Source organism: Sus scrofa, chromosome 10 (assembly GCF_054392235.1).
Source record: "Sus scrofa isolate SSC_HxYL_T2T_F1_AM1 chromosome 10, Sscrofa_HxYL_maternal_Yorkshire_Landrace_v2.0, whole genome shotgun sequence".
NCBI classification, from domain to species: Eukaryota; Metazoa; Chordata; class Mammalia; order Artiodactyla; family Suidae; genus Sus; species Sus scrofa.
Genome location: NC_139392.1, coordinates 79093060 through 79105351, shown reverse-complemented (window position 1 = coordinate 79105351; position 12292 = coordinate 79093060). Strand labels below are relative to the sequence as shown.

Here is a 12292-nt window from a genome sequence, read left to right as displayed (position 1 = left end):
GGTATCAGAGGGTGGACTATGCCAGACCCACGTGACAGTCAAATGAGGTGATGTCTGCCTTTGGTGCTGAGCATGAAATCACCGTAAAAACAGGACTTTTGAGAAGCAGGGCATAAATGAATCCTTTGTTTCATCAAAGCCTCTAATGTTTCTCATAGGAAGTGGTGCGTTTGAGGAAATGTCTCAGTCCTGAGCATTTAATAGTCAGTATGCGCGCCTGTGAGACGTTTGGGGGATAGAGGGAATGCCTTTACAGTTTCTGACACAAATGACTGGACAAGAAGGTGATTAGAAGAAGCAGAGGAGGGGGAGGAAAGGACAGATGGGTCAACAGAGGTGTTGGATGAAGAAACTGCAGGCACCGCTGAGCTCGATAGGAATTTGTTGCTTGTGTGGATGGGATGGACAGAGTGAAAAGGTTTGTGGTCACACAGAAAGGTCAGTCAACGCTTTTCCTTGAAGACCCTCTGTCTTCCCAGCTTGCATCACTGGAAAATGGGAACTTCCGATTAAGTTGATTAATATGCCCTAAATGAACCACTTAATTTCAAAAAAAAAGTGTTCAAAGCCTCCAGTAACATTCACACCGCACAGAACAATCCAGCCATGATTGATGTGTCTCTTTGATGAGTCATAAAGCCCTTTAGGATAATGCAGTCCCTGGGCATCATTTATCACCGCACAGTTCAGCAAAAGCATCCTGTGAACTCTCCTCTGCAAATAACGTTGATTTTTGATAAATAGGGCTTTATTTTACTTACATTTTAATTCTTGCTTTTAGATTATGAAAACATGCTCTTATCTGATCTGTGCTTGAAGTTTTGACAGGAGAATTTTGCAGGAGGGGCCACCACAGCCTTGACCTTGGTTGATGGGTTTGACCTTTGCTAAGTGGGTTGCTAGGGGCGCTGAGAACAGGATCTTCTGGAAGTGAGAAGAATGGGCACAAGCAAAAAACTGAGATTTGGGGTTTTATGTTGTTGCGTTTCTCTCTGCGACCTTGCCTATATTTACAATTTAATGAGATTGACATCTTTTTTATTATGCTTTTTAAACTTTTTCATTGCTCTTCAAAGATAGTTTAGGACGTTTTCATTATTTTGCCTTTTTTTGCTGTTGTTGTTTTTGTTTTTTGTCTTTTTGCCTTTTCTAGGGCCACACCTGTGGTATATGGAGGTTCCCAGGCTAGGGGTCCAATCGGAGTTACAGCTGCCAGCCGATGCCAGAGCCACAGCAATGCCAGATCCGAGCCACGTCGGTGACCTACACCACAGCTCATGGCAATGCCGGATCCTTAACCCACTGAGCAAGGCCAGGGATCGAACCCGCAACCTCATGGTTCCTAGTCGGATTCGTTAACCACTGCGCCATGACGGGAACTCCTATTTTGCCTTTTGAATTTAGTAAAACATCTAAAGATTATGTATTCACAACATACAAGAAGCTGAGAATTATTCTTGCTCACCCCCCACCCCATATCTCCATCTCCCCAGACAGCACACTCATTAAAATGCCTGCCTTGAGCTGCTATTCCAGTAAAGCTTTTTTTTTTTTTTTCTGAGTTGCATCATAGAGCCTCTAAAGAATAGTACTCTGACAGAGGGTCTGCATAACATTTTACCTGTAAAGAAAAATCAGGAGGGAAGCCATTAGCCAGAGGAAAGTTTCAGGAGGACGTGGAGCAAGCTGATGATGAGGCAAGGTGACGATGAATCTGTCTAACATGTTATTACGGCAACTTGAGAAAAAATCCTCATCCCCAGAGAAAACCCACCAGAGCTATGTGTTTGCCAGGTCCTGCAAAGCTGTTTTTCTGTCGCTGGAGGTGAGAGGCTGTCACATCATTTGCCTGGGAGAAAATTCTCATGGGAAGGCTGCTGTGGGGGGTGAGCCGTCAGCCTCCTCCCTCACCTGCGTCCCCACCTTTCCCCCAGAGCCCGGGCTGCCAGCCAGGTCCCCAGGTCCCTGCAGTTAGAACCCTCTCCTCCCTCTGGAGCTTTCTGTAACTGCCTGAAAAGACATCACTTTGTCCAGGGCACAATCTGATCCCATTTGGTGACCCATCTGTTCCAACTACCTTGGAACCTACCTTGTCGTATCTGCATCATCACCCCCAAATGTTGTCCTTGCTCTGACACTTTAGACAGACATTATCCCGGCTCTGAGACATCACGTGAATACATAAGAGAGGAAGTTTGAAAGGAAAGATGAACAGAGGGAAGGACTGATGTCCCATCATTTGGTCTGTAGATAGGAAGAAATGGAAACTGTGGATGAAGACAGAACATTGACAGATCTCTTACAACTATATATCTTTGTATCTATATCTATATATATTTAGAAGACAGAGTTTATGTCTATTAAATTTTCAGAAGGTGCAAAGACCCAAAGCTATCTAGGTTTAACATCTGCCATATTATACACATCTGTTGTGTTAGATGATGAGATGGAAACGGATACGATGACTCCTGCTAATGAATAAATCTGGAATGGCTGATGGGTACCCAGAATCCTGAGTGACGTGGGGGATGTGTGCACCTACTATGTGCTAGGTCCTAAAACCAATGCCTAAAACTTGTTGTCTCCCTTCCTTGCAAAACAACCATGGGAGCTGCAGATTGCTCACTTCCCATAGGTGTGGAAGGGGAGGCTCAGAGCCTGCCCCATATCACGCTGCAGAGCCGGGATTCGCACTGCAGAACCTTGGCTCTGAATGACCTTAACGTCTGTGCTCTTCTCACGATGGAATATGAAAGAAGAACCTTGAACTTTCCGAGGAGAAATGCAGAGACACCTACCTACCCGCAGACAGCGAGCAGAGGACACGGGCCCGGGGCCCTTAGAGCAACGGTCCCCAGGGGAAGCGCCCCCTGCCACCTCGGGAGCCCTGGTCCTCTGGTTCTGGCATGATGTGGCAGTGATCTTTTATGCCAGCCTGGAAGCTCCTTGATCTTAGTTTACCTACTTTTACATTCGCTCACACAAACCTTAACACCTAGCAGGAGCTCCACATGATGTGTTAGATAAAAGATTATGAGGCAGATTCTGCATCAAATCCTAGAGGCTGGACTTTTCCACTCATCCAGAGAGCTTGCTTCATGGCAGCACTTTCTCAGGCTTGGGCTGCGTTTTATAAGCATCTGGGACACCATCCGGACACATCAGACACATCGGCCACACGGCCCTCCACCTGCCTCTGCTGACTGTTAAGGCTGCTTCCTCACAAACATCAGGGCTTGCTGTTGACGTCTCATTCACATGTTTCAATTGGTTTTTCCCCTGCGTGAATTCTGGTTGGGGAATAACAAATACATGAAAATAAGTGAGGGAAATAAAAAGGAAAGGTTGGGGGGGGGGTTGCCGAAGCTTCACATCCTGTTTCTCACAAGAAAAGTTATAAATGCTGAATCGCCATCCAATCAAAGAATAACGCGGAGGTGAATCTACGTCTGATACCCTGACAGGTGTGATTTAATGCAGCCTCAGGAAGGCCCAGCCGATCAGCACCCATGCTTATGAGATCTGCTCGGGGGGGCGGTGTGGAGAGGGTGGAAGTGCACCGACAGCCCTCTCTGTAAATACAGGGCTTTAAAAGCTGCCACACATTACCCCATCTGCCTGATGCACAGGCAGCAGTATACAGGCTTGAATCCACCACGAGAAAGGAGGATTAGCCATGTGCTTGGATCACTGTGTGACAGCTCTGGTCCCACAGTCTTCCGTGAGGGCCCCTGAAGCACAGATACCTGACCATGTCCCCTGCTCCAAGGCAGCACCAAGCAATGAAGCCTTCATCCGCTCTGAGAACAAGTTGTCTGTTTCCCACTAGGAGGGGATTTTGCAGTGAATGTAGGTAGAAATGGCCAGTCTGGGTAACTTCCTGGCTTCCCTCCCTTGAAGCCTCTTGTGGCTTCTTTTGCCGTAACGGGGATAAATTCCTAGAACAAGAGACATAGTATTCTGACAGCAAAGAAAATTCTGAAAGCCATACCCTTTCCCTCAGTTTCAGTGCCACCACTCTTTTAAAGAAGTATGATTTCATTTGTATATTGCACTTGCCAGATCTGCCAAGAGTGTCTATCAGGTAGAGGACATCACCCTCTTCGTCTCCCAATGATATACGTCACCTCCCAGGGGCCGTCACTGAAACTGGTTTCTTGTGTTTTCTCCCAGAGGTCCTCTGTTTATCTACAAGCATATGTACGTATGTAACACAAATGGAATTATCCTCTATACACTATTAGGCACCATGTTTTCTTTTCTCATTGGTCAGTTTATCTTGGAAAGATCATTCCCACATCAGCACATTTAGAGCATCTTCATCTTTTGAGGCTCCGTGGTATTCTCTTTGTGGATAAACTCTTATTTCCTTCCCTTCCCTCTCTAGACATTTGAGTTGTCGTCGTCATCTTTTTTGAGTGGTGGCACCCGCAGCATGTGGAGGTTCCCGGGTCAAGGATTGAATCTGAGCCGCAGCTACAGTTATGCCAGATCCTTTAACCCACTGTGCCAGGCTGGGAATCAGACCCATGCTTCCACAGTGACCTGAGCCGCTGCAGTTGGATTCTTAACCCGCTGCACCACAGTAGGAACTCCTTCCATTTTTACCAATACAGACAGTGCTTCAAGGACTATTACTTGAGTCATGTTTGAGTATTCATGTAGGGTAAACTCCTATCAGAGGAGCTGGTGTGCCAAAAGAGTAAGTTCCACATAGCATCCCTCTCAGGTGTAAGCACACAGAGGGCGCAGGCATGTGAACCCACCTTGTTCTGGCTTGAATCTGCTCCTGGCCTCTAGCTCTCTACCCCAGCCACATGAAACCACTGTCAAATGCTGTGCCGTCCTCAGACCTCTCCGTTTACTTCTTCTCTCAGCCCGAACAGTCCCTGTTCCTCACTATCCTACCCCCTTTTGGGCACATGATCCTTTGGATTTCAAACTGGACAGTGCCACGTCCTCCTGGCAGCTTCCTCTCTCCTCAGGAAAGAGCATACGAGCCTCCCTGTGTGCATCCGCAGCACCCTGGCTTTTACCTGAGAGCAGAGCACATACAGAAAACCAAAAATGGATTCACAAGCCAACACACATGCAAAACATTACAGACTGGGAGATGGATTGTAATGGAAATAGAGAATGATATAGGGAATAACGAAAGAACTGCTTTCATAGGATGCTCGGTGTGAGAAGGAGAGTCATGGGATGGGCATTCTGGGATGTGGGGAGAGCAAGGATGGAGACACTAAGGTGGAAGAACTTGGCTTGTTTGAGAAACTGAACCAGATCACAAATAGCTGGAGGATAGGGAGGCGCTAGCTAGGAGAGGGGTAGATTAGATCTAAGATACAGGCAGGGACAAATACACAATGGAATATTATCCGGCCATAAAAAAGAATGAAATCTTGTCATTTGCAACATGGGTGGACTTTGAGGGCATTGTGCTAAATAAGCCAGACAGAGAAAGATAAATACTGTGTGCCCTCCCTTATATATGGACTCTAAAAAACAAACAAAAACAAAAACTCATAGATACAGAGAACAAATTGGTGGTTGTGGGGGGAGCAATGGGAGAAGGGGTCAAAAGATACTTCCAGCTATAAAATAAGTAAGTCCTGGGATGTGATGTATAGAATGGCGATGAAAGTTAATGTTACTGTCTTTATTGTTTGCTAATGTTTGAAAGTGGCTAAGAGAATGGGTCTTATAAGTCCTCATTACAAGAAAAAAAGGTTTTTTAACCACATAAGGTGATGGATGCTAACCAGACTTATTGTGGTGATCATTTCACAATGTATATTCAAATATTAAATCATGTTGGATACCTAAAACTAATATAATGTTATATGTCAATTATACTTTAGTGAAAAACTGTTCTTTTGAAGGAATAAGGCAGTAGTAAATTACAAGGGAAAAAAAACTAGGCTATGTGAGGAGTGGGGATTACTCTAAGTACAGTGAGAGCCATTGAAAGGTTTGTGTAGGTGAGTGACATGCTTTGATTTACCTTTTAGGAAGAAAAGAACATGCCTTTTAGCAAACGAGTGCTCTGTGATTAGGGGTGGGGGTGGGAGCAGTAACGGTGGCCTGGACCAGAATGGTAGCCGTGGAAACAGAAATTGATGGAATGAGATATTTTGAAAGAAAAGCCAGCAGGATCTGCTCGTCGATGTGGTAGCGAGGGAAATAAATGAGTAATGGAAGCTCCCAGGTGTGTGGCTTGAGCAACTGACTGAAGCTGGGGAGCTTAAACAGGATGGGTAGATATGGAGGAAGTGGGTGAATCTGAGGGACATTTAGGAAGGAGGATGAGGAGGATGTGATCTTACTGGATGTGGGGAGGGTAATGGAATTGAGGTTGAGGAAGGAGGACTCCCAAGATTTTCAGTTATGCACTTAAATGGATCAGAGTAAGATAAGAAACATTGGAGGGAGCCTGGGTTTGAGGAAGATAATAGTGTGACTTCAGTTTGGTATTTGCCAGATCTGTAGAGTAAGGGCCTTTGAAACATTCACGTGAAGAGGATGAGTAGAGAATTGGCTAAAGTTTTGGATCTCAGAGGAGATGTGTGGGTAGGAGATATATCTGTAGGAGTTAGTGATGTACCGTTGGTAATTGGAGTCATAAAAGTAGTTGAGATGGACCAGAACCAGTTTTATCCAGTAAGCAGAGGATCCAGGTCCAAACCCTGAGGAACTACATTTAAAGCTCAGTTGGAACTGCCAGGTTTGGAGGACAGTGGAGGCTGCCTAATTCTGTTGTGAGCCACACAGGCAGTCCAAGTGGCTGCATAATTCTGAATCTTCCCACTTACCTTCCCCAAATATCTAGAAACCCAAAAAAGAGAGGAAATAAAACCACACATGACCCACCCCTTCAGCAGTACCAGGAGATAGAGAATGAGAATCATGATGCTCCAATTACCTGTAAATAGAAAACTAATCAAATTCCAACAGCTTCTGTCATCACTGTGTACACTCACCACTGCAAACTGATGGGTGTGGACAGCAGGGGAAAAGAAGCTTAAGAGGGTCAAAAAAAAAAAAAAAAAAAAAAAAAAAAAGCAGTGGGGTACAGAAGACAGAACTGTTACCCCATAAAGAAAAAGCTCAATACAAAATACAGAATGCCGGTCAAAACTTGGTAATTCATAGCACTGGCTACAGGAAAGCAGCTTGGAAGTGTACAGAAAAGAAAGTGGCATCTTGGAGAAATATTGTTTCTTGGGGAGACTCAGCTATATAGAAAAAGAAGGTACCTATTGAAAATGCGGCAGTGAGAAAAAAAAGGAAATGAGAAAATGAAGGACCCTGCAAAAGAAAAAGAAAAAGCCTCCTTCCATCCTATTGAGGAAATGCATGAAAATAGAAAAGATTAGACCATATCCATACAAGACTATTGTTGAAATTAGAAAAGACAAATCAAAGTGTTTCAGCCAGTGAAAATGCACATGTTTCAGCATTTGGGGATTTGATAAAACATCTTGAACCAGAAATACAAAGATGAAGAACAAAAGTGAAAAAAAAAAAAAAAGGAAATTAAAAAGGGGACTATTACACTCAGGAGAACAATGAAAAAATAGAAAAAAATCTTCTCAGAAATGATGATTCAGTTACAAAGTAACCAAGGGAGAATATATTTGAATGAAATTTTTATAAAGGATATTGAAGAAAAACAGGAAAATATCAAAAGACAGAAAACTAGGTAAACAAAGATGTGAAATGGGTCATAGAAAAAGTGATTGAAATCGAGGGCAAAATAGGTCCAATACTTGGAGACCCTGTAGAAGGTCAGAGCAATGGAACTTAGCTAATATTAGAACTCTAATCCAGGAAAAACTTTCTGGAACCCCACAAAACCTTGAACCTCTCTATTAAAAGGACCACTGGCACCCATGTTCCTAGCAGCATTATTCCTAACAGCGAAAGGTGGAAGCAACCTGAGTCTGTCAAGTGGATGAGTGGATAAATAAAATGTACATACACGCAATGGATTACTGTACTTAAAAAGGAAGGAAATTCTGGCATATGCTACAACATGGATGGACTTGAGGGCATTATGTTAAATGAGATAAGCCAGTCATAAAAAGACAGATACTTTATGATTCCGCTAATATGAAGAATCCAGAGTAGTCGGTTTCATAGAGACAGAAAGTGAAACGGGCTGGGAGAGGTGAGATATGAGAGTTGTTCTTTCATACGTACAGAGTTTCAGTTTTGCAAGATGAAAAGAGTTCTGGAGATTGTACCACTGTGTGAATGTACTTTGCACTACTGGACTCTACACTTAAAATGATTAAGATGACAAATTTTACGTGTACTTTACCACAGTTTTTTTAAAAAAGGAACAACTGGGCACACTTGAAATAAACTTGAGATGATCAACTTTGAGATATTCTGGGAGTATATGTTATTTATCGTGGTATAACAAGTTACCCCCACATTTAGCAGCTTAAAATAGCAAACAATTCTTATCGCACAGATTCTGTGGATCAGGAATCCAGCAGCAGTTTAGCTGGTGCCTCTGCCTAAAGGTCTCCCATGAAACTGCAATTAAGTTGTCAGCCCTGGGTCTCACCTGAGGCTTAATGGAGTGAACTACACTTAATAAGAGATGATTGGGGAAACTTGGGTAAAAGGACTGATGGAGAGCATTTCCTAAATTTAATTGCAGACCCGTAGCTAAAATAAAGATGAGATTATGAGTACAAGAGTAACATATAAACATGGTGTGTTCTGAGGAAAAGAACGCAACTCAAAATGGGAAGAGAAGGGAGAGAAGAAAGCAGAGTAAATTTGAACATTGCTGTAGACCTGAGAGTCAAAGCATGCCTCTTTCATGATCGTGCGCGTGCGCGGACACTGACGCAACCACACGGCGGGTCAAGGGTCAGCCCAGCAAGATGGCGGCGGCGACCTCCCCGCTCCTGGGCCAGGAGCTTCGTGGAGGCGCCAGGGCTTTGGGGATCATGCACACTGGCTGGGATTGTGACGTTAAAGACTGCAGGAAATTTTGAATTGTAGGTGAGTGAATTGAATTGAAAGAGGTGAGTGAAAATTTTGTCATTGATTTGATAGCAGAGCAAACCTGGGTGAAGTGAAGAGCGATAGTGTGTGACGGCGGTGGGGGGCTCTTGATCTTGAAAGTGTACATAAACTTGAACCAAGCAACAAAACCTGGGACATGCAGTTATTGCGGACTACAGTCAGACAGTAGCATCCAAAGGGGAGTCGTGCACCCTGGATCTTAGAATTGTGTCAAATACTACTTCCTGATAATGTAGATTATACCTTCTTTTTAAGTACATCTGAACATTCCTGAGAAGTTAAATATCAGGGCAGAAAGGAATCACTGATAGGTTTCATCAAAGTCAAGTATTACTAATAGCTTCTGAACGCTGTACAGTAAAGCTAGAAATTAAAAACGAAACTACAAACAAAAAAAGGCACTTCCACCTGGTAATTAAAAAAAATTTTTTTAACTCTTGAGTTAAATGGGAAGTAGAAACAGCAATTACAGAATTTCTGAAAAATAATCATGAAAAGGCTATGAATCGAGAGCATAAAAAAGTTCATAGCCCTCAACACCTATATAAAGTAAAAAATGAAATCTAAAATAAAAATTAATGAATTAAAGTCCCAATTCAAAAATCTAGAAAAAAGAACAAAATAAACCAAAAGAAAGCACAAAAAGATAATAAAAATAAATGCAGCAATTACTGGGAGAGAGAATGATTGTAAGATGCTGCACTGGTGATTCTGAAGATGAAAGAAGGGACCACAAGCCCCAAATGTAGGCAGCCTCTGGACACTGGAAAAGTCAGGGAATGGGTTCTCCTCTAGGGCTTCCAGAAGAAATGCAGCCCTTCTCTTGGGTGTATATCAAGGTGGGGAATCCTGAGTCATAGGGTAACCTACTTGAGAAGCTGCCAGGCCTTTTCCAAAGTGGATGCACTGTTTTGCATTGCTACCAGCAGTGTTTGAGCGTTTCAGTTCCTCCACGTTTTCACCAACCCTTGCCATGGTCTTGTGATTTGTGGCTTTGATTTGCATTTCCCTCCCTAACAACTAATGATGTTGAGCATCTCTCCATGTGCTTATTGACCATTTGTGTATCTTTGAAGAAACGTCTTTTCAAATTCTTTCCTCGTTTAAAAATGTCTCTTTTAGGAGTTCCTGTCGTGGCGCAGTGGTTAACGAATCCGACAAGGAACCATGAGGTTGCAGGTTCGGTTCCTGCCCTTGTTCAGTGGGTTAAGGATCCAGCATTGCCATGAGCTGTGGTGTAGGTCACTGACATTGCTCAGATCTGGCATTGCTGTGGCTCTGGCATAGGCTGGCAGCTGTAACTCCAATTGGACCCCTAGCCTGGGAACCTCCATATGCCGTGGGAGCGGCCCAAGAAAAAGCAAAAAGACAAAAAAAAAAAATCTTTTACTGTTGAGTTGTGAGGTTCTTGATGAAATCTAGATACAAGTTCTTGTTCCTTTGTTTTGAACATTTTCACCTGATTTTTCATTTTCTTTGACTGTCTTCGCCAGTGTCTGTGCATTAGACAGAACAGGCACCTCTTCCAGTCTTCATGGACTGGTCTTGTACAGAAGATAACCCCCATCAAGCAGCCCAGTTAGAGATTCCGGGGGTCTCTACCAACTCTTTCCCTCCTCTGGGAGAAGCAGCTAGCTGTTGTTTTTGTCAGCTTACTCTCTGCTGAGGGGGTTTGGGAGGAGCTGTGGCCTGTGTCAGCCAAACCATTGTCTCTATTCTCCCCCCACGCAGCTAGGCTGTGCACACCTGTCAGAGATTCAAGGCAGGTAAGACAGCTGCTAGTGCTTGTGGCAGCCCTGGAGAAGGTGGGGTGGTGGACATGCAGATCTGCTCTTTCCTCCCTAGAGGGTGCTGACAGCAGGGATTTTTCACCTATTCACTCTCTGCTAGGCAGGGGGAAGGTCTGTGGCCTCTGCCAGCCCAAGCCACCTTGTGTGTTTTTCCCAGCTGAACTCTTCCAGGTTGTTGGAGCTCCAGGATTGGCGAGACAGAAGCTAGTCCTTGAGGCAGCCCCTTGGAAGAGCAGAGGTGTGGAATGTGTAAAGCAACCCCCTCCTTCCCCTGGGCTAAGCAGGGAACTGCCCAGGGCCCTGGAGGCTCTTCCTGATGGTATGGTGCTGTGCTGGGTACAGGGACTCAGTGAGACGGGTCCGGGTCTCCCTCCTGACTTCAGATTTGTGCTCTCCCAGGTGCAGGAGCCTTTTGGTTAGTTTCTGGATTTCTCACAAAGAGACTTTGTCTGTGAGTTACTGCTGAATTGGTGTGTTTGTCGGGGAAGGAGGGTCTGGGGCTTCCACTCCACCATCTTGCTGACAACACTCTCATTTCGGCTCAAAGGACCTCATTTAATATTTACATAAGGTAAGATAAAAACACAAAAAGCTCCCTGTTCTTTCCAAGATTCACTTGTTTTCTTGAATAAAGGCTCTTCAGATTGCTCCAAGTTTTTGGCTAATGTCCAGAGTTCTGAAAACGTTGATGATGACCATTCTGGCTAGTTCTGATTGCTTTCATGGAGGAGTGGATTTTCAGAGGTTTTTCTCCTGCCATCCCAGAAGTGCTTCTTTCCCTTGTTATTGAAAAAGCTCTGGAAAGTTTTCATCAGAAAAATGCATCCAGTAAGAGCTGTATATTAGATTTATGGCAAGGCATTGGTTTATTTGATTGTGGGGGCTGTTTAGGTAAGTACAAAATCCTTAGGGAAGAGTGAGTTGGAACTCTTCGGCACAAGCTGGAGCTGCTGTCCACAGAATTTTTTCTTCTGAGAAACTTCAGTTCTGCCTTTAAGGTCTTTCAACCTAATTGATCAGGCCCACCCAGATTATCTACAGTAAACTTTCTTAGTTAAATTGCTAAACAATTACTCACATTGCTCCTACAAAACACCTTCACAGCAACACCTGGATTAGTGTTTGATTAACTATTTTCATCTGATCTCGGGGGGGTGGGGGAAGCCAGGAGGTGTGTGTGGGGGGGTGGGTTGAGTCTCAGAAGGCAACAAGTTTTAAGAGCTGTGAAGAAGACAAGCCCAGGAGTTTCTACTGTGGCTCAGTGGTTAACAAAACCGATTAGCATCCGTGAGGACTCAGGTTCGATCCCTGGCCTCACTCAATGGGTTAACGATCCCGTGTTGCTGTGGCGTAGGCTGGCAGCTACACTCCAATTCGACCCCTAGCCTGGGAACTTCCAGATGCTGAAGGTGTGGCCCTAAAAAGACCAAAAAAAAAAAAAAAGACGGCACAGCCCA

At 44.2% G+C, this 12292-nt stretch overlaps 1 long non-coding RNA gene across 1 annotated transcript in view; it reads left to right on the top strand.

Moving 5' to 3' along the window:
- LOC146399544 (uncharacterized) overlaps nucleotides 1–12292 on the top strand; it is a 345027-nt gene that overhangs the window by 211328 nt on the left and 121407 nt on the right. The window lies entirely within an intron of this gene.